General features: G+C 33.2%; 1 protein-coding gene across 2 annotated transcripts in view; it reads left to right on the forward strand.

Annotated features, from left to right (window-relative positions):
• Nucleotides 1–23,817, forward strand: part of LOC108910132 (aryl hydrocarbon receptor nuclear translocator-like protein 1) — a 98,040-nt gene that overhangs the window by 4,111 nt on the left and 70,112 nt on the right. Inside the window, exon 1 of one of the 2 annotated variants that reach the window (XM_018714654.2) lies at nt 9,189–9,243. The exons of the other annotated variant lie outside the window; for it this stretch is intronic. The gene's annotated coding sequence lies outside the window, so the exon portion shown is untranslated. Of the gene's footprint in view, nt 1–9,188; nt 9,244–23,817 lie in introns of those variants that run through there. 2 annotated transcript variants of the gene reach the window in all.

Genomic DNA, 23,817 nt, shown 5'->3' on the forward strand with positions numbered 1-23,817 from the left:
TCGGGATTCACCCTGTACATAGCCTTGCATCTGAGTAAACAATTTGTTTATTCGACTCTTCTTAACCACGATACCAGATTTATGTCCGCACAGCTAATCTCTCGCTATTAATATCGAATAAAATGATTCGCGATGATGCGCGTATTTGTTTTTCATGAGGCCCGATATCGTGTACGAGTATTTTTTCATTTATTACTTGCATCGATAAATTAAATCCATTAGAGTCGTGCAATTATAATATTAATTGGCGTCTTAAAAACAAACAGTGTATACACTAAGGTGACCCTTGTATTTGCTATAGTTAAACATTAGAAGTATGGTGCGCTGTTTCAGTTCAGAGTTCGATTCGATGCATTAGAATCAAGTTAAATTACTTGTTGTATAGTGTGTAGCGAAATTAGCCAAGTTTAATGGTGACAGAACAAATCCAGACGGGTTACCATGCAATCAGTTTTGATTTCTAGGCGTTTTGAGAGACATACCGTCTTCAGAAAACACTATAAAATTGGGTAGTAGGCCCCCTGGCCGGTATGGTGTGTGGACTGACGCGTATCCTTCCAATGTACGGTTTGTCGTTTCCAAATTCTAGGTAGTTCCATTTCTGGGTCTCTACTGATCCTTTGTAGAGCCTTGGGCTACAAATTAACACTAAAAAATGCTATGTCACAAATTAACAGGAAAAGTTCATATAAATATGTCAGATTTGAATAAAATCGTTTCAGACGTCTTTTTTAATCAACGTTTTTTCAAATTGTAACACTCTGTATGTCAAAAATGGAATGTACGACACAGGCTTAATATTTTTTTCACTAGTTTGCAGAATTTCAATGAATGAAATCAAGCAAAAAATTTAAGTGTTGAGCTGTTGAAATTTTGCACACCTTTTCATTCCAGGAAACTTTTGATAAAAAAAATTAGAGCGAAAAATATTTCTAAACTTCCAGGGCTTACAGCATTTAATGAATTTGAAAACAAGCTGACAAGCGGAATCTCAGCAGCAGGAAATATAAAAATCATTTCAATACAGACTAATTGTGTAAATATATTTTCATGTAGTCAACAGTATCTGTAATGTAATAAATGGGACAAAATTTATCGACATTATCTTTAGGTTCTAATCAAACGAGAATCCCTTTGCAAAGCAATTTCTGTTATCGAATCTCGTCACATACAATCCCATTATTGATAATAAAATACTGCAGATTTGGTATAAACGAATAAGCCTTGGAATAAGCTATCCCCATGTGGCATATAAAATTCAGCTATGCAGATGGATAGCGATGCCCAAAGGCCTGAGGCCGATTTTTGTTTGTTCATGTGTAACTTCTTCGTATTCGTCCAGCACAAAGCCGATATACGGGTGGCCAAATGAAAACGGAATAGATACATTCTTTGCTGGTATTTTTGACTCCGCCACTTTCACCCCCAAGCAATCACCCCAAAATATTTAAATGGCATTGGAGGTTGAGTAATATTTCTTTTGAAAACTTACAAATCTCATTACAACAGACTTTAAATTTTATAATTCCGCCCAATACTTATTAAGAATTTTGATTTTAATGTTGAAACTTATGTACAAACAATTAGTAACGGTAAAAATGTCAGTCATTCGAGTTAAGTACGCCAATGGTATAAATTTAGTATTTCTTGCGTTACATTGGTTTTTGGCGATTTGTTATCACTTTCGTAAAAAAAAACACAATTGTAAAAAACAGAAATGAATGCTATACACACACAATGAACGTAAAATTAGTGGATTCCAAATTATTTTCTAGTATTATTTGGAAGCGTTGGTTGGTAGTTTATTTAATTGTGTTTTTGAAAATTAAACACTATGGTTTATTCCATTGCGGAAAGGGTAGATATCATTTCGCTTTACTTTATGAACAATAAATGTGCGAATAGAACAGCTCAGCTATTTAATGAACAACATCAAGATCGACATGTCAGGAGGAAGTATGTTCTAGAGTTAGTAAAAAAATTTCAAGAGACAGGGAACGTAGCCAATAAAAAACGAGAAATTGAAAAACCTATAGTTAATGAAGCTAGTGAAGTTGCAGTTTTGGGACAAGTTCATCTTGATCCTACATTAAGTACGAGGCAGCTGGCATCTGTGTCTGGGATCAATCGAACTAGCATACAAACCATTTTGAAGAAGAATAAATTCCATCCATACAAAATACATTTAGTCCAGGAACTTCATGAGGATGATTATGACCGCCGTTTGCAATTTTGCGAAATAATGAGTGAGCGAGCAGGGAACGATCCACAGTTCCTTTTTAACATCTGTTTTTCTGATGAATGCAGTTTTTTCTTGAACGGGACGGTAAATCGTCACAATTGCCGCTATTGGTCCGATTCAAACCCAAGAGTTTTTCACGAGGTGCATACACAGCAACCGGAAAAATTAAATGTATGGGCTGGAATTTTCGGTGACCGGCTGGTGGGTCCTTTTTTTCTACCTGGTAATTTGACTGGCCAAATGTATTTGCAATTACTGGAAGACGCTATTGACCCTGCCTTGACTGATATTATTGAAAATGTTCCAGAGTATGATGAAGATCATTTGATTTTTCAACAGGACGGTGCTCCTCCGCATTATGCGTTAATTGTCCGTCAGTATTTGGACCAACGTTTTCTACGGAATTGGATTGGGAGAAGAGGCAGCATTGAGTGGCCTCCACGATCACCGGATTTATCGCCCCTTGATTTCTTTTTGTGGGGATACCTAAAAAGTAAAATCTATAAAACACAGCCAGCGTCGCTGGAAGATTTGCGTCAAAGAATCGTCGACGAATGCCGTCGAATCACTCCGGAAATGCTTCGGAATGTGCGCGAACGTTTCGAACAAAATCTTTATTCTTGTATGGAAGCGGGCGGTCATCAGTTTGAACATTTAATCAACTAAGTAGTAAGTAAGCAACTAAACATAATTTAAATTTTAAAATGTAAATTTTTTTCAAAGTATTGGGCGGAATTATAAAATTTAAAGTCTGTTGTAAAGAGAATTGTAAGAGCTTTCAAAAGAAATATTACTCAACCCCCAATGCCATTTAAATATTTTGGGGTGATGCTTACCCTTGCTTGGGGGTGAAAGTGGCGGAGTCAAAAATACCAGCAAAGAATGTCCCCCTTTAATCTAAAATCGACGGGTCTGAGCGTTTTTCTACAATCTTGACGCAGTTCCTGAAAATGGCTCTGTTTCGTTTTCATTTGGCCACCCTGTATATTCTATATTTAGAATTATTTTGAGTATGAGATATTCCAAGTAGCAAAGATATTGGATATTTTTGAACCGTTGATTATTTTAATTGTCTTCTTCCATTTTTACTCAACGAGCATATTTATTAAGAACTTCATGCGATTCCTATTTTTTGCATCAACGTCTATTCTATATGAATTGCTGTGGGTTCATATTAGCGTTATTTCTCTTACGTCTGCTTAGAGCATCAGTTTCACTGGCAGGAAGGGCGATAGTGGCGGACAATCTTACGATTATTTCGTAGGTAATGACTTTATTTACGGACATACAAGATACGTAGGACGAAGATTGCCAGGGTATAATTTTGCAGATATAAAGGTTTGCCGTCTTGACGTCAGATTAAGAAGCGCATAGGTTGCTTTATTTTGTGCCTCAAAGTATACCAGCATGGACGTGCCTGGCAGAATGCCAAAGGGTCGTAAAATAATAAATAAAAAAATAATAATATCCTTGGCCTTTAGTTTTCGTCATGAGCTTAATTTGATTCGGTTTCTAATGTGTACCTTTTTGAAGAAATACAACTAAGTATAGGAATATAAAGAATTGGACACGATGAACACCAAGGTGTGCTGCTATATATGACAATGAAAATAAATAATGCCATTATAATAGCTGGTGCATATTAAACGTTGAACATGCATAAAAAATTGCATATTTGAATTAGAATAGCTGGTGGACGTGTTTAATATTTATCGACACAAAACGATTCAATTAATCTAAGTCGTTTGTTGGATTTTGTATGAGGAAAAATGGTTCTAATGTAACAGACATCAATTTAAAAGGTTTTAAACAATCAGGTGTGGATCCTAAAAACAGGTTCATCATGTGTTAGATTAGGCATAACTCAACTTAAATGGAAGAACTGAAGATTAAGTCCTCTAGCCGGTATTTATATTTGCCGTGTGCATTATTCCATGGCATTGCGGTGTATTGTTTGAAGTAACTTCTAAATATTGTATCTAAATATTACTAGAAGTCTTGAGAAAGAAGATATTGGCAAGACTTTACTGAGAAGCAAAATAAATCCAGAAAAGTCAAGATTTGGATTAGAACCACCATGGAAAAATAAACTCTCATTGGAATCTGCAAACCAAACTAACTTTGTTGATGTTTATTAATTTCTGTACGTTTGAAGAAAAATTTCTAGATATTCAAGCATACTTTTTAAAAAACAACAGGGGTTTAGTAAATCTAAATTTCGTTGTAAATTATTTGCGTCAAATTAAAATATTTTCACGTCAGCATATAAATAAAGCACGTACAAATCAGAGGCAATATCATTAACAAATACTGTAAACGTTAAAGGTCCAAGGATAGAACCCTGTGGATCTCCTGAAGTTTGGGCGATTTCGGCTGACTTGATTCCCAAAAACTTGGTCAAACTGAGTTCTACCGGACAAACATGTGGTCAAAAGCTTCATCAATGAAGAGCATAACTGAATGCAATTTAGACACTAATACCTAATTAGATGCAAGCATAAGATAACCTTTTATTTGGAAGAATTTATTTTTGTAACATTAAGAAACTATATAAAATATTAAAAAATATGAACAAACATAAAATCACATTTTCATAAAGTAACCAGCCACTTATCTATTTATGTACATATAAAACAAAGCCGCCAACTGTTCGTTTGCCCACGCTTTTAACAAAATATTTTCAAAACATTCACTTTTTTTAAAACAGGTCTATTCTTCGGTCTTTTTTTGCAAAATTACTTATAATCGATTCATAAAATTGGGGATCGGCACTAAGACTTAAGCGCTTTTGGTGTATCGTATTTCTTAATTTCTGATTTGGAATTGACGAACAAATATTCATAAATAAAATTAATAAAAGCTTATTAATATGAAGAATATCCTCAAAAAAATTATGACTAGTTTGGATACTTAAGAGACGAGATATTAATAAAATAATTTTTCACGATTTAGTACAGTCTTATGAGAATGCCGCGGTTCTCGAAGTAGCGTATTATTTGAAATTCGCAGGTGTGACATATGATGTATATTTCAAGCTTAGGCATCCAAACAAAGCCAGCCAAGTGCAACGTTGCCAAATCTAAAGTTTTACTACTTTAGTCACTAGCGAATCTGCAGAAACACTCGTTAGACTTTAGACGTACATCCGTACCCGATAAACCTTAAGTCTTAAGACACGAAAAGTTTCTTTCTACCGAGACACTTGTTGCAGGAATTGTTAAACCTAGGCAAAACAATTTGTATGTTCCCGAAAATACCATTTTAAATTCTTTGTATAATATTTCTACAGTTTTTTTTTGAACTTCTGAATTACGAAATTGTTCGTTTCTGTACAAAATATTGATCGTTTTTCAACCCTATCCATTTCAAAAACGTTCGGATACATTTATAATAAACATTCAAACGATTTTTCGAGAACTTTCGCGACCTCTTAGTGGAAGTATTCTGTTGTAATTCGCGAAGTTTCCGCCGTCGACTTTTTCTTCCTCGGGCACGTCTATGATAAATGGACCCGGCGTTGGCGTACGAACTTCTAACGAATGTTGAATAAGTCGTCAACCACCCGAGGGCAACTAATCATCGACGGGGGGTAGCGCGTGGCCGATCCTTCGGTATATTCGGCGTCTGGACGGAGGTTTTTGTGGGCGCGCAACTATTTTCGACATCGCCCGTCGCAGTCTGCGAACTACTTACAAAGTTATGTTCGAGGGTGGTCGTGGGTTTTTTCGTTTTTTTAATTGCGAGGACAAAGGAACTGTAATCCAGTGATGTGGCGAGGTAGGCTGTGGCTTGTTTCGTGTTTACGAATTTTGAATAGACGGATTTAGGTGAGCGGTTGGGTAATTTTGGGTAATTGAGGCGTTCTGGATTATTCCTCAACGGGAAATTCTATTTATTATAACAACCGCCCAAAGATATATACGCGCAAACAGCTGTGTGGCGATTAAGGACGAAAATAAGGCACACGTGCTATTTTTTATGTCCGGCCAGACTTGGTTGGATCGTCAGCCTCATCGCGAACGTCAAAATTTGTTGTTATTTGTCGTTATAGAAAGTACACTTATATCGCAAAACAATTAATGAAGACATAGCGAGGGGAAACGCACCGAAGACACGTTGTGACGTCACGCCACATTATGATAAAGTACATTTAAAATAAATAGTTTATGATAGTAAAAGGGATTTTTGAAGGAACTGGGTGCCAGACGTAAACTGATCCCTGCATCACTTCATAATGCATTCAATTTCTAAACCCCTTAAAACCGTACTGCACTGGATCCCTATGACAGGCAGTGATTTATTACTTTACATCGAATATGATCCTACTGTACGTTCATAATATACTTTGTCTAATAATATTGGTCAACCGCTGAAGGGATTATGGTTAGATTCAGAAAAATTCGTAGATTAAAAAAATCTAAAAATACAGGGGTTCCATTTAAAATACTTTACTTGTTTTCATGTCAAAAACGTGACAGTTTATTTAAAAATTCTAAAAATGCCATGATAAACTACATAAAATTTTTTGGGTTTACACTTTTATTTCTATATAATAATAAGGGGGGGATTATATTGAACATACCACTCGGTACATACTTCTCATTGTGTGACTTCAAAATAAGCAAAAATGAGATTGTTAAAACAACACCTAATTGATTATTATTACTTTAATTGCATTATGGCAATAAATACACATACTGAAAATAAATAAATAAATAAGAAGATGACTTTTGATGGTTTAGAAAACAAACAGTAAATTGACTGTAATATACTATCTAAGGTACAATTATAAATATTAATTATTTTTTTCATAATATTCCAGTATATTGCACCATTACAAAGACCCTCACTTCGTATGAATAATATTTGTGTTATGTCTGTGTTTTCTTTATTGGGAAATTAGTTGTTCTGTTATAGTGTAACAGTATAATACGATATGAATGAGTAACCAGTTCGCTCGTATCACCTATTGAATATTGCACACATTTATTTTTATTTAGAAATAGTTCCAGACGGGTTTTTTCCATAACAATGACAATAATATAATGCATTAATGGTGAAAAGCTGTAGAAAAATTATTGGTAGTTTCCAACGTTTTCCTGGTACTGCTGTTTTAAATGTAAACAAAAAGTTTACGACTAACTTTTCCCAGAACCAAACGTCACTTTTGTAGTAGCACTTCATTTAACAAATTAAATAGTTTATTGATATTCCATATCTTTATATTAAATATCACATAGGTATTACCACTTGTAGCATGCAAGTATCAAAATGACAGTAAAAAGGAGGGATTTATTGGGGATTCACTGCTAGTTTTTTAAGCACATGACCTCAAATGCTGATTTAAGAACTTTGCCGAAGTAATTCTACAAAATTACTTTATTTACTTTTTTTAGAGGTTATATGATATCTTTATGGTTCATTTTTAAACCCCTCCAATTTTTATTCTTACACTTTTTTGTATCTCGAAAAATAACGCGTAATAGATATGTAGAAATTCAATTTACATGCAAGATTCATGAAGAATTAATTATTATCTACAATATTTTTCTATGCCGCAAATGGAATTTACTTACCTCTATCTGGGTATGTGGATTATGTAGTAATGAACCTTGTTTAATGAAAAAAATATATCGTATGTGAAAAAGTAATGAGCATACCGCTTTACCGAAATAATTGGGATTGTAGATAAGTAAAACGTTCTTTAAATTTTCAAACGATAACGTAAAACTTTGCTAGAGGTGTATACACATACTTGGAGGATGTCTGGCAAATAATTCGCAGTCGAAACACTCGTAAGTTGTGATTTTTTTTAAATGAAATCGCAGAAATGTCAAATAAATGCCGGGCAAATATTTTTCGCTAATTATGCAAATTTAGTGTTTGTAAAAGTTTTTATAGAATGTGCTGGTACTGTTTACTTGTATTCTATTAAAACTATTTTGCAGAAATTTTAAAATTATTAAATTCCAAGAACTGCTTTTATATGCAAAATATAAAGTAGTCACAAAAACTTAAAAAGGGGTAAAAATCCAGTTTTTACCATGAAAAAAATCAGTGCGATTGTGGAAGATCCTCGGGATCGTCCAGACTAATAATTAGTTAATTTGTTTATAAGGCCATAACTTGTAAACTATTCAACTTACCGATTCCAGACTTCATGTGAGTTATTAGACAGTGATAAGGAATGAGAGGATGCGATGCCAAAACGTTCTGCTAATAATAACGCAGTTTATAAATGTTTAGTTCAAAAATCATAAATAAACTTCTTCTGTTTATAACTTTTGATCTAATCAATATTTTTTGACGCTCGAGTGCTAGTTTTGTAGGTCTTTTGAAGACGAAAAAAGTACATTACTGTTTTCTCGTGGAAATGAACGGAAAAAGGTTATAAGCGAAAATTTTTATCACTGTGGAAACTTATATGTTAATATTTATCATCTATAGTGATAAATTCAGCTTGCCGAAACAAAAAGTCGCGTCCAACTCTATATTTCCTGGCCTGGTGCATTTTAATAAAAATAACAAGAAATATAGGAACGGCTCCGTCTTATAATACACTGGGTATACTGCAGTACGTGACAAACACCGTCGCATATCCAGCCATAACGATAAAATTAGTTTGACATTCTGCGTCCTACCATAATGTAACTTGCATTTGCAATGTGCATTTATGCCGCTGTCTATTTATAAGAGTTGGATAATACGTCGCATATATAGGTTGCGATATATTCCTGCACCGAGATCCATAAAAAGACAAAAGAGCAAGTGCATATTTCGCAAGTTGTCGCGCTAACGATCCACGCCTACTTTATAAGTAATTCTTGTAATTTGTTCCTCATTGTTTTCCCTGCCGATTGCATAATAATTATTTAAATATTACATTACAAGTATGGCTATTTATAAACTGTCATTTCGTCATTGTGCCTGTTGCTAACTGAGCGCCGTTGGTAATTTTTATGTGTTTTTGGAGGCGGAATCGGCTTATGCGCTTCGTTCAGGTGAGCAGAAATTGAATTTATTTTATATGAGTGTTAATTTAGAAACTTATGTCTTCGTTCGATGCGTTTATTTAGTTTGGCTCGAATTGAGGTGCCAGGAAACCTTTAAATTCTGATACGACGTCACCATATCACTTTTGCGGCTATATCATACATAACCTCGGTTTTTGACAACGTAAATATTATGGTTAACTTGCCACTTCACTGTACAGAGTGTGCATAAAATAGTGCAACAATGTTAGACTTCAAAATAACTCTAAGTAGACTTTTTAAATTAAACGAAATTTTTCTGCAACTTTAGCCATACGCTTTTAAAAAATTTTAATAAACTACCCAAACTAATTACATTTTCATTCTTTAATATACTTGCTGGACCCTGTACATACAAAATTAACTCATGTTTATTTGCGAGTTGAGTTTAATTAGTTATTGATTACAGAATCTTGCCGTGCCTTCTTTTTTAGTCTGCTAAATTATCTGTTTTTTTAAATTATTCTGAGAACTGAAGTAAACAACGTCGGCTATTAAACACAGTCGGCTGAATCCATCTTAATCCAGTGGCCATCGGAACAGCGTTTGCTAAAGCAGATATAATAACCACTCATCTCGATGTAATTGAAAGCTTATTGACTTTGTTTTTCTGAATAATTAACGTAACTGTAACGAGATCGCTGTTTAGTGAACTGAAAATGAGGAGAGCTCATTTTAAAATATGATTTTGCGTATATTATTGTCCAAAAGTCTTGTTTTCTAATAATAATGAAAATCATATGTTTAATGCATATTACCTCTAAATGCATAGGTAATATACTTTGTTCTTCTTGTCGTCTTATAAATATAAATAAACATAAATTTAATAATTTCCGTTTCTGGTTAGTAAAGGGTCGACGTTCAATCACATGCCTTGTTGGGCCCGCATAGTGAAGTCCCCCTTATGTTTGGACAATCGACCTCTTTCAATTTTTCCCATATTTGAATTGTAATCGCCTAGAAACTGTGGTGATTTTTCAATATTTATACTGTGACTATAAAACAACAAGCACCCCACTTTTATTCCCATTTTCCATAGTTGACTTCTCATCAACTTAATACTGTTTACATCTGCTTGAGCTAACTTCCTTATTAAGTAGGGACTTGGATTATTGCGGAAAGGCCAGGAGAAAATGTCGGTAATGGAGGGGTTGAGCATCAAGGACGATGTAACAAAATCGTACCTTACAACGACAGCAGAACTAATTTGCAAAAATTATAGTTGTTGCGCATCGTATGCACGGAAGCCAGTGCGATAATAGACTGGAACGTGGTGTATGTTATTAAATGGAGAGAATAAATAAATAAATAACGCTGCCGTGTTCGCGTTAGGACTTCGTCAGAACAAAAAAGTTTACAGATCGGTTCTTTCACTAATGATAGTTGTTTATCGGCCTTGGGTGGAAATTGTTGTTTTCATTTAAATAAATGTATTCTGTTTGTCCCGGTATTATATAACTGTTTCGTTTATGGATAGCTTCCGGATGTGCATTGTGAAGGGTTTAGTAAAGGAGAAAAAAACATTTTTAATTCATGGAGTGCCTGACCTCGAAATTTTGCATTTCCTTGTTTGAAAAATGCAAAATTGCGAATGAAATATTGCTCAACAGATAAAATAATAAAACAAAATTGTTTATAACGATTTCTAAGACTAGAATAGACTATTGATATGTATAAAAAATATCAGATACCCCTGTTTTTGATAGTTTGGTAGTTTTAATTTTTTATTAGGATGTTGTCCCAGAGACATGCAATAAAGTGATTTTTATTTTTTTTTTTCAAAAAGGAAGCAAGGTACGAAAAAATTCAAGTGACAAACAAGTTGTATTTTTAGCACCTTTTGTTTGACACCCTGTATCTGGAAAACGAAGCATTACCGGACATACATTTATATAAACTCATCGTCTTGAAATCACTCAAAAAATCACCCCTTGAAGTTTGGCCACTTACTGAAATAACACCCTGTATACAGGGCGATTGTGACCAAAAATGAAACCTCGTGTTCTTTGGTAACTTTTAAGGGGAGTCTTCCCTATAAAGTTTTTATCTAGGGCGCTTCGTTAAAAAGATACAGGGTGTTAAATTTCAAAAAATATTTTGAATTTTTTTAAATAATTTAAAAACTAGTAAGTGAAGTCTCCAGTGGCAGAGATATAGGGTATCGGTGGCATATTTTTCTAAATAAAATAGTACGCTACTGCTTTCGTAACAACCATGATATTTTCGGATTCGTCTTTCAATTTTCTACAAATTACTACTCTGTTATGTTTTTCGAAAAAAGCCTGATTTTCGAGTAAAACTTAAAAAACGATTTCTCACTTTCGTAAATAACTTTTTAAAGTAGGTTGCCAATGAAGGAAAGTATTTCAAACTTAGACCTGGTATGTACTCGGAATACCAATGGTATTTTTCAAAAGATTAGCCCGGATGTTTCAGTACATTTAGTGTAAATGACGGTTAATTTTGATCGGCTATAACTACGTAATTAATTGACCAATCGATCTGTTTTTTTTTAAAGAAGCGTCTTTCCAAGAACTTTTAAAACCTGCTTTAAAATATTCGATTTGGTTGAATATTCACAAAGTTATTCTAATTGTTTATAAGTACAATAATTCGACCAATGTTTAAACAAGCGCCCGAGCTCTCCTAATTGACGGATTCGAATTTTTCAAAAAGCGTTTGAAAGCTTGAGAGCCCTTCTAGATGTGATTAAAATTTCAAGTATCTAAGGGTCTTGGTTTTTGCTGTGCAAAATTTTGAAAATTGACAAATTTTTTTTCAAAATTTGGATTGCAAAATTATTATGCAAAATATATCAAATCGATTTTGATGAAATTTGGTGTGATGATTCTACATAACATGAAGTTTTCTTGAGTCAAGTATGAAGGCCCTATACCCAATTTAAAAACCCTAAAAAAAATCCCTAAAAAGTAAATGTTTTTTAACCACATTTTTGGCGATTTTTTCGATTTTTACAATAATAATCATGATTCATTCGATTTGTAACTAGTCATATTTTGTAAAAAATTTAATTACAAACATTGTTTTCCTCTTCCATTTTTGCCTAAAATCAACTCTTGAAGAGATACATAATTAAATAGGAAAAGAAATATGACATTTTTCGATTTTTTTTTAATATATTGTGCCGCCAAAAGTTAAGCCCACGTTTTTTTATGCGCATAGAAAAATTTTCATTTCTACTGATATTTGAAAGCCAAAAATCCAAAAATCTCCGTGGATATACGATTCACCCAAATATGGACTTTTTGAAACAGATACCGTCTGGACTATAATGATTTGTAAATTATAATGAACTGATTGTTTTCAATATTTTGTATTTACTCTTTGCATTTGTCACAGTTAATTCTTTATTTTCAATTTTGCAATATAATTCGTTGGTCGACTCAATTAATACGAGTGGTTTCAAAATGCGAATTCTATTAGGTATAAGTAAAATGAGGCAAATAAATCATATTGACGTTTTGTAAATAGAACAAATTAAAAACGTCGATAAAGCAGCCATAACCACTCAATTATAAAGTGGGCATACAAAAATAAATAAAAATGTCACCAAATGTCCATAAAATTGCCAGAAAATTAGATCGCATTCTGATTTTTCAATTTATTGACGCAAAACTAACCTATTAAAATAAACTGATTAATGAATACAGTTATATTTAAATAAATATAATAAATATGCATAAGTACTTATATAGGTACAAAAAATATGTAAATACAGGATGATACAGTTTTTGAAAAATATAACATTTACCTATACAGATGTTTGACGTAGATTAAACCTAGGCAATGATTTAATTAATAAAAGGTATCGCATTGCAAAGCAAAGATATGTGACCATTAATTCCAAAAAAAAAGTAAATGTAACAACTTATTTTGTCAATAAAAAATGTTTATGGTAAATTTTTACAAAGTATTAGTATATGTCAAGAAAAGAGGTGCTATACAGTGCAACTATATGGTAAAATTAGAATTCCACCACCAAATTTAGAGACAAAACTGTATCTGATTTTTTGATTCTGTTGTGAGGGACTCTCAGTATACTCTTAGCACTTATTTCCCTAAAATAACTAATGCCCTTGACTTTGTCTTGTGTACACATACTAGCCAGAGACTTTTGCTCTGGTTACAGAACTGTAGAGTCGACGTTCGACCCCGTTTCATGGTGGCCCTGCCAATCCAAGAATATTTGTCATGTGTTCATATTATATCACGTGTTTAATACAATTTGGCGCTGTAGATTTTGGCCCAATAATCCGAAAATATTTGTCACATTTATATTCGAAGAATGTTTGGCGAATGACGGCAACATCTGGAGCCGGCTTTAGAATTAAATCTGAAGTCACCCAAGCTAATTAGAACCGACCTTATCGCGTGGGCAATAGATGTTTTGTAAACATTACACTAATTAATTTGGAGATGCTGCTCCAGTATCGGTGCTTGTTTGTGCATTTCATTCAAATCTTGCCCGAGCTCTTTCAAATAATCGCAGGCTTTTTCACGAGTGATTCGCCACAGTAGTAATACCACGGTTATATAACCAATTCCGTTTTCTTTATGTTGCAGCAATTGAGCGTTGGTCGTCATTAGAAAACGAGCCGCATTGTCAGGTGTTTTTCTTACAATTTTTTGCTGACATTATTATCTCATCGACGATAATAAACAAAGATGATAAAAATATTAATTACTACGTTTGTATAATTATATCGCAAAGTAAATAAATAAGTTAGGAAAAAATTCAAGTATCTCCTTGAAAAACAAGTTTTTAATGGAATAAATGGGTAAACAACTGCCATGGTTTATTTGGTGTATAATAAAACGAAAAGTTTCTGTAGCTCTCTCAGATACAAGCCAAAAATAAAACGCTTTTCTATCATGTACGGGTATTCGATTTTTTTATGTTCGCTGTTTCGTTTCTATTAAAATTATTACTATTTTCATTGCTATTAAAAGATCTGTGATGTGAATAGATGAAAGAAATAGAGAGGATTCATTTCTACGCCGGTTAAGTTTTTAACCTAGACAATCTAATCTGTGTATGAAAGCCTCGATGAAAGCCACTGTGCAAACGAAACCATTGACCTTGGATATGTTTGTTATTTTGCATTTGTGCTGCATACAAAATTGCAGCGATAAACTAACGTCAGAACTGGTAATTTGCTCCGCTTAATGTATGTGAAGTTTTTGATAATTGAATGAGACATTGATATAACTTTATAAAACGGCAACAGGTCCGAGATCAAGTCAATATTAAGAAATTTCTTACTTATTTAAGTGAAGCATGCGGATAAAATTTTGAGGCAAACAAAGACGGAGCTTTTCTTATTTTTTTCTTTAAGCCAGGGAGTTTATTTGCTCCTATTTTGTTTACATTTATTGTTTTTGAACTCAAATTTTGTATATTGCTCAACAAAATCGAATGATAAGGATGTGATTGTTTCATGAAAAATATTGCTAGGAATATTTGATCTGCTCTTATAGTTCTCGGACTAAGCGCTGTGGGGGCGAATTTGTTAGCAGGATCGCTGATTTGCACGTATTCTTTGAACTTTTTGTAATTTTTCAGGCCTAAAAATGATTACATTTATTAACTAATAGAACATATAAACAAAATAATACTCCTGAAAAGTGAAGTGAAGCTTGTAAACTAGCTGGTCTTCCGTATGCTTTTAACTATCATCCGAAGTAGTAGGTTGCAGGTTAAGTTTTAGGCTACATTACGCACGGTGTGACGTCACAGCAGTGAACAAAGATGGTGATGTAAGAATTTGTAGAAGTTCGTATTTCGGTCTGCAGGATGTTGTATATTTTTTGTAAAATAAATTACCCTTGAGCTTTTTTGCCTGGAAATTTTCCAAAATTTTCCTGAAGAATCTGAATATATCAGGGATTGTCTTTAGTATACACGCTCATTAAATTTAAATTTCATGTAATAGTCCAGGAAAATAAGCTGAGAAATTACCATTTCGCGAGTTTAAGTTTCGGCAAGCTGAATTTATCACTATGGATGCTAAATATTATGAACAATAACATATTAGTTTCCACAGTCATAAAAATGGGGGGAAGATTGTTTACAGGGTGGTTAATTGTATAATTTTTACGTAAATTCACGTTTTTCGCTTATAAATTTTTTCCGTTCATTTCCACGAGAAAACAGTAAAGTACTTTTTTTTCGTCTTCAAAAGACCTACAAAACTAGCCCTCGAGCGTATTGATCAGATCAAAAGTTATAAACAGAAGAAGTTTAATTATAACTTTTGAATTAAACATTTATAAACTGCGTTATTATTACCAGAACGTTATTCCTTATCACTGTCTAATAACTCACACGAAATCTGGAATCGGTAAGTTGAATAGTTTACAAGTTATGCCCTTATAAACAAATTAACTAATTATTAGTCTGGACGATCCCGAGGATCTTCCACAATCGCACTGATTTTTTTCGTGGTAGATTTCATAACAATACATTGAAATCTATCTTTTTTTTTAATTTCAAATTTGCTACTTGGAATTTTTTTTTTTAGCCTTAGATGCAAAATGATATATACGACGCACGCGCGTGATATAGTCATATATTATTACATATTCGGAAAGCTTATGAAAAGAGCTTTAAGTTAAAAAAAAATCGTCAAGATTCGTTGAAAAAAAACGGAGTTACAGACTGAAAAAATCAGTGCGATTGTCGAAGATCCTCGGGATCGTCCAGACTAATAATTAATTAATTTGATTATAACTTGTAAACTATTCAACTTACCGATTCCAGATTTCGTGTGAGTTATTAGACAGTGATAAGGAATGAGAGGATGCGATGCCAAAACGTTCTGGTAATAATAACGCAATTTATAAATTCAAAAGTCATAAATAAACTTCTTCTGTTTGTAACTTTTGATTTAATCAATATTTTTCGACACTAATTTTATAAGTCTTTTGAAGACAAAAAAAAGTACTTTACTGTTTCTTCGTGGAAATGAACGGAAAAAGTTATAAGCGAAAAACGTTATATAAAAATAAATTATACAATTAACCACCCTGTAAACAATCTTCTCCCCATTCATATGACTGTGGAAACTAATAAACTAATATGTTATTGTTCATAATATTTATCATCTATAGTGATAAATTCAGCTTGCCGAAACAAAAAGTCGCGTCCAACTCTATATTTTCAGGCCTATAAAATCTATGAAACCACCCATGATTTTAGAAAACTAGATATTTAAAATTTTCAAATGTTATAAAAAGTGAAACGTTGGTCTAGCGTAGGGTTGTTCCGGATCTAACTTTTTATATTCGCGAAAGATGCGTTAATACATAGGGGATATATCCACCAAAAAAACAAAATACTTTTGTGTTTCTTAGCGACCACATCTGCTAGTATCCCCGTCATTGATTTACATAATTATTTACAAATTTCATGACTTTTTACATTTTCGTAGACTATAGGCATAGGCCCATTTTCATCCTAGCCAAGACTAGCAAGCCTTACCATTATGTAGCAAAGCCGTTTTTAAAATGTGCAAACCTAACAAGTAATTCTCTCGCTAGCCTATTCCGCATCGTGACGTCACAGAGCGTTTCGCGCGTTCAGACGAATATTCACACTTCTTTTGTGTTTTTTCCACATAGGTAATTCATTTTTTTGATTTTTATAAAACTTTGCGGATGTGGTTTATGGTGAAGTTTGAATTTTTTTGTGAGTAGTCTACAGTTTGTTGTAAAAGCAACTCTAACATCATTTGTTGTGATTTGTGACGAAATAGCAAATCCGCGTATGAGAGAGGCGCGCGCACGGCTCATAGCGCTTTATTAATAATTATTAAAGAAACAAGGCTTTAGAATAATGCGAGTTCCAAAATCTCTTGAGCATCTTGTAAGGGGATGTTTAATCTTTAATTTATGCACCTGGCAACATCAAAAATAACGATTTTTAACCCGGAAATCGGCCGTTGAAAATCGTCATTTTTGCATTTTCAGCAACTTAAATTGTTTATAACTTTAAAACTATCAATTTTAGAGGCATAGTGCATAGGAACTTTTTTGCTTATAATGTGCCAAAAAACCCAAACAAAAATTTCCGTCGCAAGACACAATTTTTCAGACATTTAAAAACATATTTTTTTAATTTTAATTATGTATTAAATATTTTATAGAAATCTGTTGAACCAGTATTTATGAAAAAAATCTGAAACAACCCTTTTCAATTCAAAGTTCTGCAGTTACTTCAAAATACTGAAGATATAGGTATGCTATTGCCACACTTAAAATCAATATTAATTCATTTTTAAAAGAAAAAAAATACTTTTGTTTTTTCAATAAGTAACTTTTTACATTTTTTCAATATGCTAGTTTACTAAATTCATAATCGTTTACTAAAGTAGCACCACATGAAATGTGTCTTTACTACTGTACTTAATATCACAGTTAATAAAAAACAGTTTAACAGAAAATTGTTTATTTAAATATTGGAAATATATTTCTATTCTATTTCTATTCTATTTCTATTCTATTTCTATTCTATTTCTATTCTATTCTTTCTCTATTCTATCTCTATTCTACTTCTATTCTATTTATTCCATTTCAATTTCTATTCTATTTCTATTCTATTTCTATTCTATTTCTATTCTATTTATATTCTATTTCTATTCTATTTCTATTCTATTTCTATTCTATGTTGTTTATTCTATTTTTATTCTTTCTCTATTCTGTATCTATTTTGTCTCTATTCCATTTCTACTCTATTTCTATTATATTTCTACACAATTTCTATTCTATCTCTATTCTATTTCTATTCTACTTCTATTCTCTTTCTATTCTTTTTCTATTCTATCTCTATTCCGTATATATTCTGTCTCTATTCTATCTCTGTTCCGTTTCTGTTCTATTTCTATTCTATCTCTATTCTACTTCTATTCTATTTCAATTCTATTCTTGTTCTTTTATAGTTCTATTCTAGTTCTATTTCTATTCTATTTCCGGAGTGAAAAAACCAATTTTTACAATTTGTTTAAAAAAAGTTTGTTTAAACAAACGTGTACCAGATTTCCGGCCGGCATCATCTTGATTCACGTTAAGGAACATCTCACGAATCTGAATATGCAAAAAAACGAGTCGGAAAATTTCTCCGACGAATGCGAGGTTTTCGCCTTGTCTAAAATGCGTTATGAAACCGTTGGCTAATTGCGAGCGCGAGGTGAATTTACCAGCGGCCTTGGACGTGACTCACTTCCCCGTACCGCAGCCGGGGCCCGGCAAAATGCATCGCATGTTGTGCGATTAGGGTAGGTCGTGTAGAGGACGAATATATCGACCGACGTTCGTCCTGGTCGCCCGCCGGTGCACTTCCAGCCCGCCTAACCGCAAGTCAAATAAACAGCGGGGAGCTCAATAAGTCCAAGGTCGGCCTTTATTATTCCCATTTTCCATGCCTCGTTTCGGCGGACATGTTTGTTAAAAATAACGTCGGCTCCTTTTTTGTTTTCGGCGCGGCAATTGAGTTATTTTTGCGTCCACAGGCCCAGACCGGTTAATTAATCTAAAAAAAAAAATGTAGAAGGATGGAGGATGCTCGCAGTCTCGCTCACGCATCAAGCGGGGATAGATGGCGCTCAAGTACTGCGTGATTTAGGGTCTCCCTTGAATTATTTGATTTTTTTTTAGTCGCAAGACTGAAAACAATTTATTTTTCAGACATTTAAAAACATATTTTTTTTATTTTAATTATGTGTTAAATATTTTATAGAAATCTGTTGAACCAGTATTTATGAAATAAAATTGGAAACAACCCTTTTCAATTCAAAGTTCTGCAAAAAACAGTTTTGACAGAAAATTGTTTATTTAAATATTGGAGATATATTAAAAGAATAATTATTAAAATTTGGAAAGTTAACACGAAATTTATTCTATTCTATTTCTATTCTATTTCTATTCTTTTTCTATTCTATCTCTATTCTGTATATATTCTGTCTCTATTCTATTTCTATTTTATTTCTATTCTTTTCCTATTCTACGTTTATTTTATTTTTATTCTATCTCTATTCTGTATCTATTCTGTCTCTATTCCATTTCTATTCTATTTCTATTATATTTCTACTCTTTCTATTCTACTTCTATTCTACTTATATTCTACTTCTATTCTATCTCTATTCTATTTCTATTTTATTTCTATTCTTTTTCTATTCTATGTTTATTTTATTTTTATTCTATCTCTATTCTGTATCTATTCTGTCTCTATTCCGTTTCTGTTTTATTTCTATTATATTTCTATTCTATCTCTATTCTGTCTCTATCATGTCTCTATTCTGTCTCTCTATTTTATTTCCATTCTATTTATTCTATTTCAATTCTATTTCTATTCTTTTTCGATTCTATCTCTATTCTATTTCTATTTTATTTCTATTCTTTTTCTATTCTATGTTTATCTTATTTTTATTCTATCTCTATTCTATATCTATTCTGTCTCTATTCCGTTTCTGTTTTATTTCTATTATATTTCTATTCTATCTCTATTCTGTCTCTCTATTTTACTTCCATTCTATTTATTCTATTTCTATTCTATTTCTATTCTATTCTATTTCTATTCTTTTTCTATTCTATCTCTATTCTGTATATATTCTGTCTCTATTCCATTTCTATTTTATTTCTATTATATTTCTACTCTTTCTATTCTATTTCTATTATATTTCTATTCTACTTCTATTCTATTTCTATTCTTTTTCTATTCTATCTCTATTCTGTCTCTCTATTCTATCTCTATTCTACTTCTATTCTATTTATTCCATTTCAATTTTATTCTAGTTCTATTCTATTTCTCTTCTATTTCTATTCTATTTCTATTCTATTTCTAATCTATTTCTATTCTATCAATTTTATGTCCCTATTCTACTTCTATTGTTCTTCCTGAATTATGATCCTCTATCTGCATTCCTGAATGATCTTGAGGTACCACCAGTTATGTACGAGACTTTGCCACCAAGCCATCCGTGTAGTAAATAAGATGGTTTGAAGAAAAGTACTCGAGTAATGAAGGAGGGTGTACAAGGGGCCTAATAAGGCCTAAGTGCCGTGGTGGAAGACAATTCCACCACCCCTCCGACATACATGCATACCACCAGTTCTTGCTGATGAAATATACTTTTTGAAATTTTCAATTGGAGATGCTTTCCTCTATATATCCTTCAGTCACACGGTAAATACACGTTTCTTTTTGGTTTTGGTATCATGTAAAGTTATAATCAACATTTTCCCTGTGTCTTCTAAATCGTTAACAGTTAAACTTCACAATTTTGCACGCCGACTTGTCCCATTTAAACCAAATATTAGTACCACTTTCATTAATAAAATCTTATCATTTGGAGTCTGTTTTAGAGTTATAGTAACGTTTTCCATAGTCAAAACTTTTGATTTCTTTGCTTCGTATATGCCATTTTAACGTTTTAAAAAGGCAAGTAGCTTTTTATATTGTGTTATATCCATATTTTCGTTTATTTGTATACTACTTTCTAAAATAGAATATAGTAGACCATAAACTGCATGCCTTAAGAGTTTGCCTAAAATAACGAAAGACATTGTATGAAAAACAATAAAATATGTATAAAAAATAGCTTACCGTCTCAAAAAATATGCTAGCATTACACTTGCACTAGTTCTTAGTGCGTTTTTTGTCAGCCTCTACTTACAACAGTAGTAGGGCTCATTTTTATAATTAATATATAACTTACAATCGATTCAACTCACAAAAATTAAACTTAACTGTTATTACACAAGTATCTTCTATGATTTTTTTTCAATTTCTAACTTTGTAATGCTTTTATATCTATCACCATTTGCTTTCACAAATCTCGTAAGAAAAGTAGTTTTAAAATCTGGACACTGCCATTACAAACTATATTTGCACATTCGCAGTAGCTAATGCAATGTAAAATGTTGCAAGGGTTTTCCTAGCAGTGTAAACATGTTTTGTAATAATAATAACATACTTATACCTCACCCAGCGTGCGCTAATAGGCGATAATGATAATAATGAAACAATGACGCAAACGTTTAATACTTACAATATTAATCACGTACCTGTCTCCCTAGTTCTTAATTATAGAAAAGATAAATTGAGAGGATGCATTTAGATAATGTTTAGAAAGACGCAAATCGCTTTATTTCAAACACGTCACAAATATTAATGTGTATCTTATTATTGTTATTAGTTTACGGACCGATATTTGTAAATCACGAGAAAAATTAGTGTCTGAATTCTGTGGCAGGGTTGCCACACAGCTCTTGTCGCCATGTTATAAATTTCAAGGTCACGAAAATCTGGGAATATTGCGAAAAGCACGACCTTTACCGTCAACCTGTTCTTGTTTTTCAAACTCGAATTAGCAGATATTGCGACATTCGCGAGAAAATACTTTGGCTGTAATTCGGACTGTTCCCAAAATGACATCCCAACATGTTGTTTTGATTTACTAAGTATTTTAATGTTTGGAGAAGCATAGCCGGGCAGACAAATCGTTACCGTTCGTCGTCGCGTGTGTAACTGCCTTTAAACAGTACTGATAAAAAGTCCTTGAAACAGATATACCAAGCCTGTTATTTGAAGAGCTTGAAAACAGATGCGTTTTATTGTCAACAAAGTATTTATTTATGGACTTGATGCAATTAGCGAGTTTCGCTGAAGTTTGGTAGATAAATGCATTTCCTGTTTATACCATGCTGTATTCTATATTTATCTATTGTTCTGTTGCATCCGCGTCTAATATCTGTCATTAGTTTTACGCAAAACTAAATATATACAAAGCCAAAGTTAAATTCGGGAAAACTAAAAATTGCTATTGCATATTCCAAAATAAATAGTCCTTGACTATGATTTATGTGCTGCTAACAGACGCCATTACCGTTTTATTACGAGTTTACATTATCGCATGTCTCTAGGTTACATAAACATGGGATTAAATTAAAATCTGCCATATAGGTAGACGCAAAATAGCTTTAATATTTTGAAAATGACCGAAAATGTAAAACAACCTTGGGTCAAAATAAAGTCTTGCACTTTTTTCTCTAAAATTATCTTGGAGGAGTAATAAGCATTTTAACAATGCTCAAAATTGGTTTAAAATGATTGTAGCTCCACAAGGAGGAAGAAGAAAAAGTGCAGGAATAATAGTTATTTATTATACAAGTGTTTTAAGTACAAGAATATTTAATATTCTTAAGTGCATTAAAACACGAATGCAATACAACGTTTTATACATAATCACATCCCAATCATATTTGTGGAGTCAGTAATGACAATAAATGAAGAAGTCCTAGAAGTATTTTTTAAATTTGAAGATAAAATAAGCAATAAAAAAATATGTGATCGAAGTATTCGATTGAAGTATTGAAGGCTACTATAACGGTCTACAAAAATATAGATATTGGAAAATATAATAAGCTTACTGCTTATTTGAAGAGCGAATCGAGAGGATACAAAGCAATTGAAAAGATCACAATCATATTGAAGAATTTTTGACTGAGGCTTCCGAAAAAGAATATTTAATGATGCTCTTTACCTTTTACATGTTGTTAGGTATATAGTGAATTATTTTAGGTTGCACTATTAATGGGGGCTTCTGGTGCCTGTCGATGCTGCGAATTGACAAATTTAAAAATTAATGACGTACAGGACATTGGCAATTATTCTACCTACTTGTTTCAACACCTGACACCAAGACGGGCATTACAAGAAAATTTATTATTATAGAAGAAGGATTTTGCGTGAATGATTTGGGATCGAGGGGGATTATCCCTCTTTATCCTGCCTCATCTCGTGTAGGCCTGGACAGCCTTCGTAGGTGGACCCCATCCGTCGTCTACCCCGACCGCAAATGCGGCCGGTGTAGGCGCTTTGTGGGACCTCCTTTTGTCCTGGCTGGGCCCCGCCGGCTAGGGCCCTTTCTTCTGGCGCTCTTCTTGCTTCGCCGGCTCGTCTGTGTAAACGCCGGGGGTGGTGTCATGTTTATGGTTGGGTAGGGTGGTGCGGCTATGCAGCCTGGGATGCGCTTTGCTAAGGTGGCCCTTAGGGAAGGGAGAGGTAAGGAGGTATGGGGGGTGTGTATGTGTGTGTGTGTGTCGTTGTCTTCGTTTCTTGATCCTGGCGGTCTCTGAAACAGAAAAGGTTAGCAGGCAGGGGGGGGGGATGTCGTTGGGGTGGTCACCCAGGGTCAAAAAGTTGGTGTCTAGGTCTTTTATGTTTGTCGGGTACGTAATCAACGGCTTGCCTGAAGCATATAATGGCCATTGTATGAGGTGCACTTTAACAACTTTATTGGCCAATGAAGGTGCTGATCTTACAGCCATCAAATGGCATGGTGGATGGATCATATTGTATTAAAAAGTATGTAAAAAAATGTGGGTGTGTTTTAATGCCACTTTGTAGCAGAGATATACACTTTTGCCACCATCTATCACACACGAGCTTCGGCTTAGAATTAAAACTATATTAAGTCCCTACAAAAAACATATTTTAGAAAGCTACGCTCATTTAAAAATTGTTGG

The sequence above is a fragment of the Anoplophora glabripennis genome, unplaced genomic scaffold, assembly GCF_000390285.2.
Source record: "Anoplophora glabripennis isolate ALB-LARVAE unplaced genomic scaffold, Agla_2.0 scaffold184, whole genome shotgun sequence".
NCBI lineage: Eukaryota > Metazoa > Arthropoda > Insecta > Coleoptera > Cerambycidae > Anoplophora > Anoplophora glabripennis.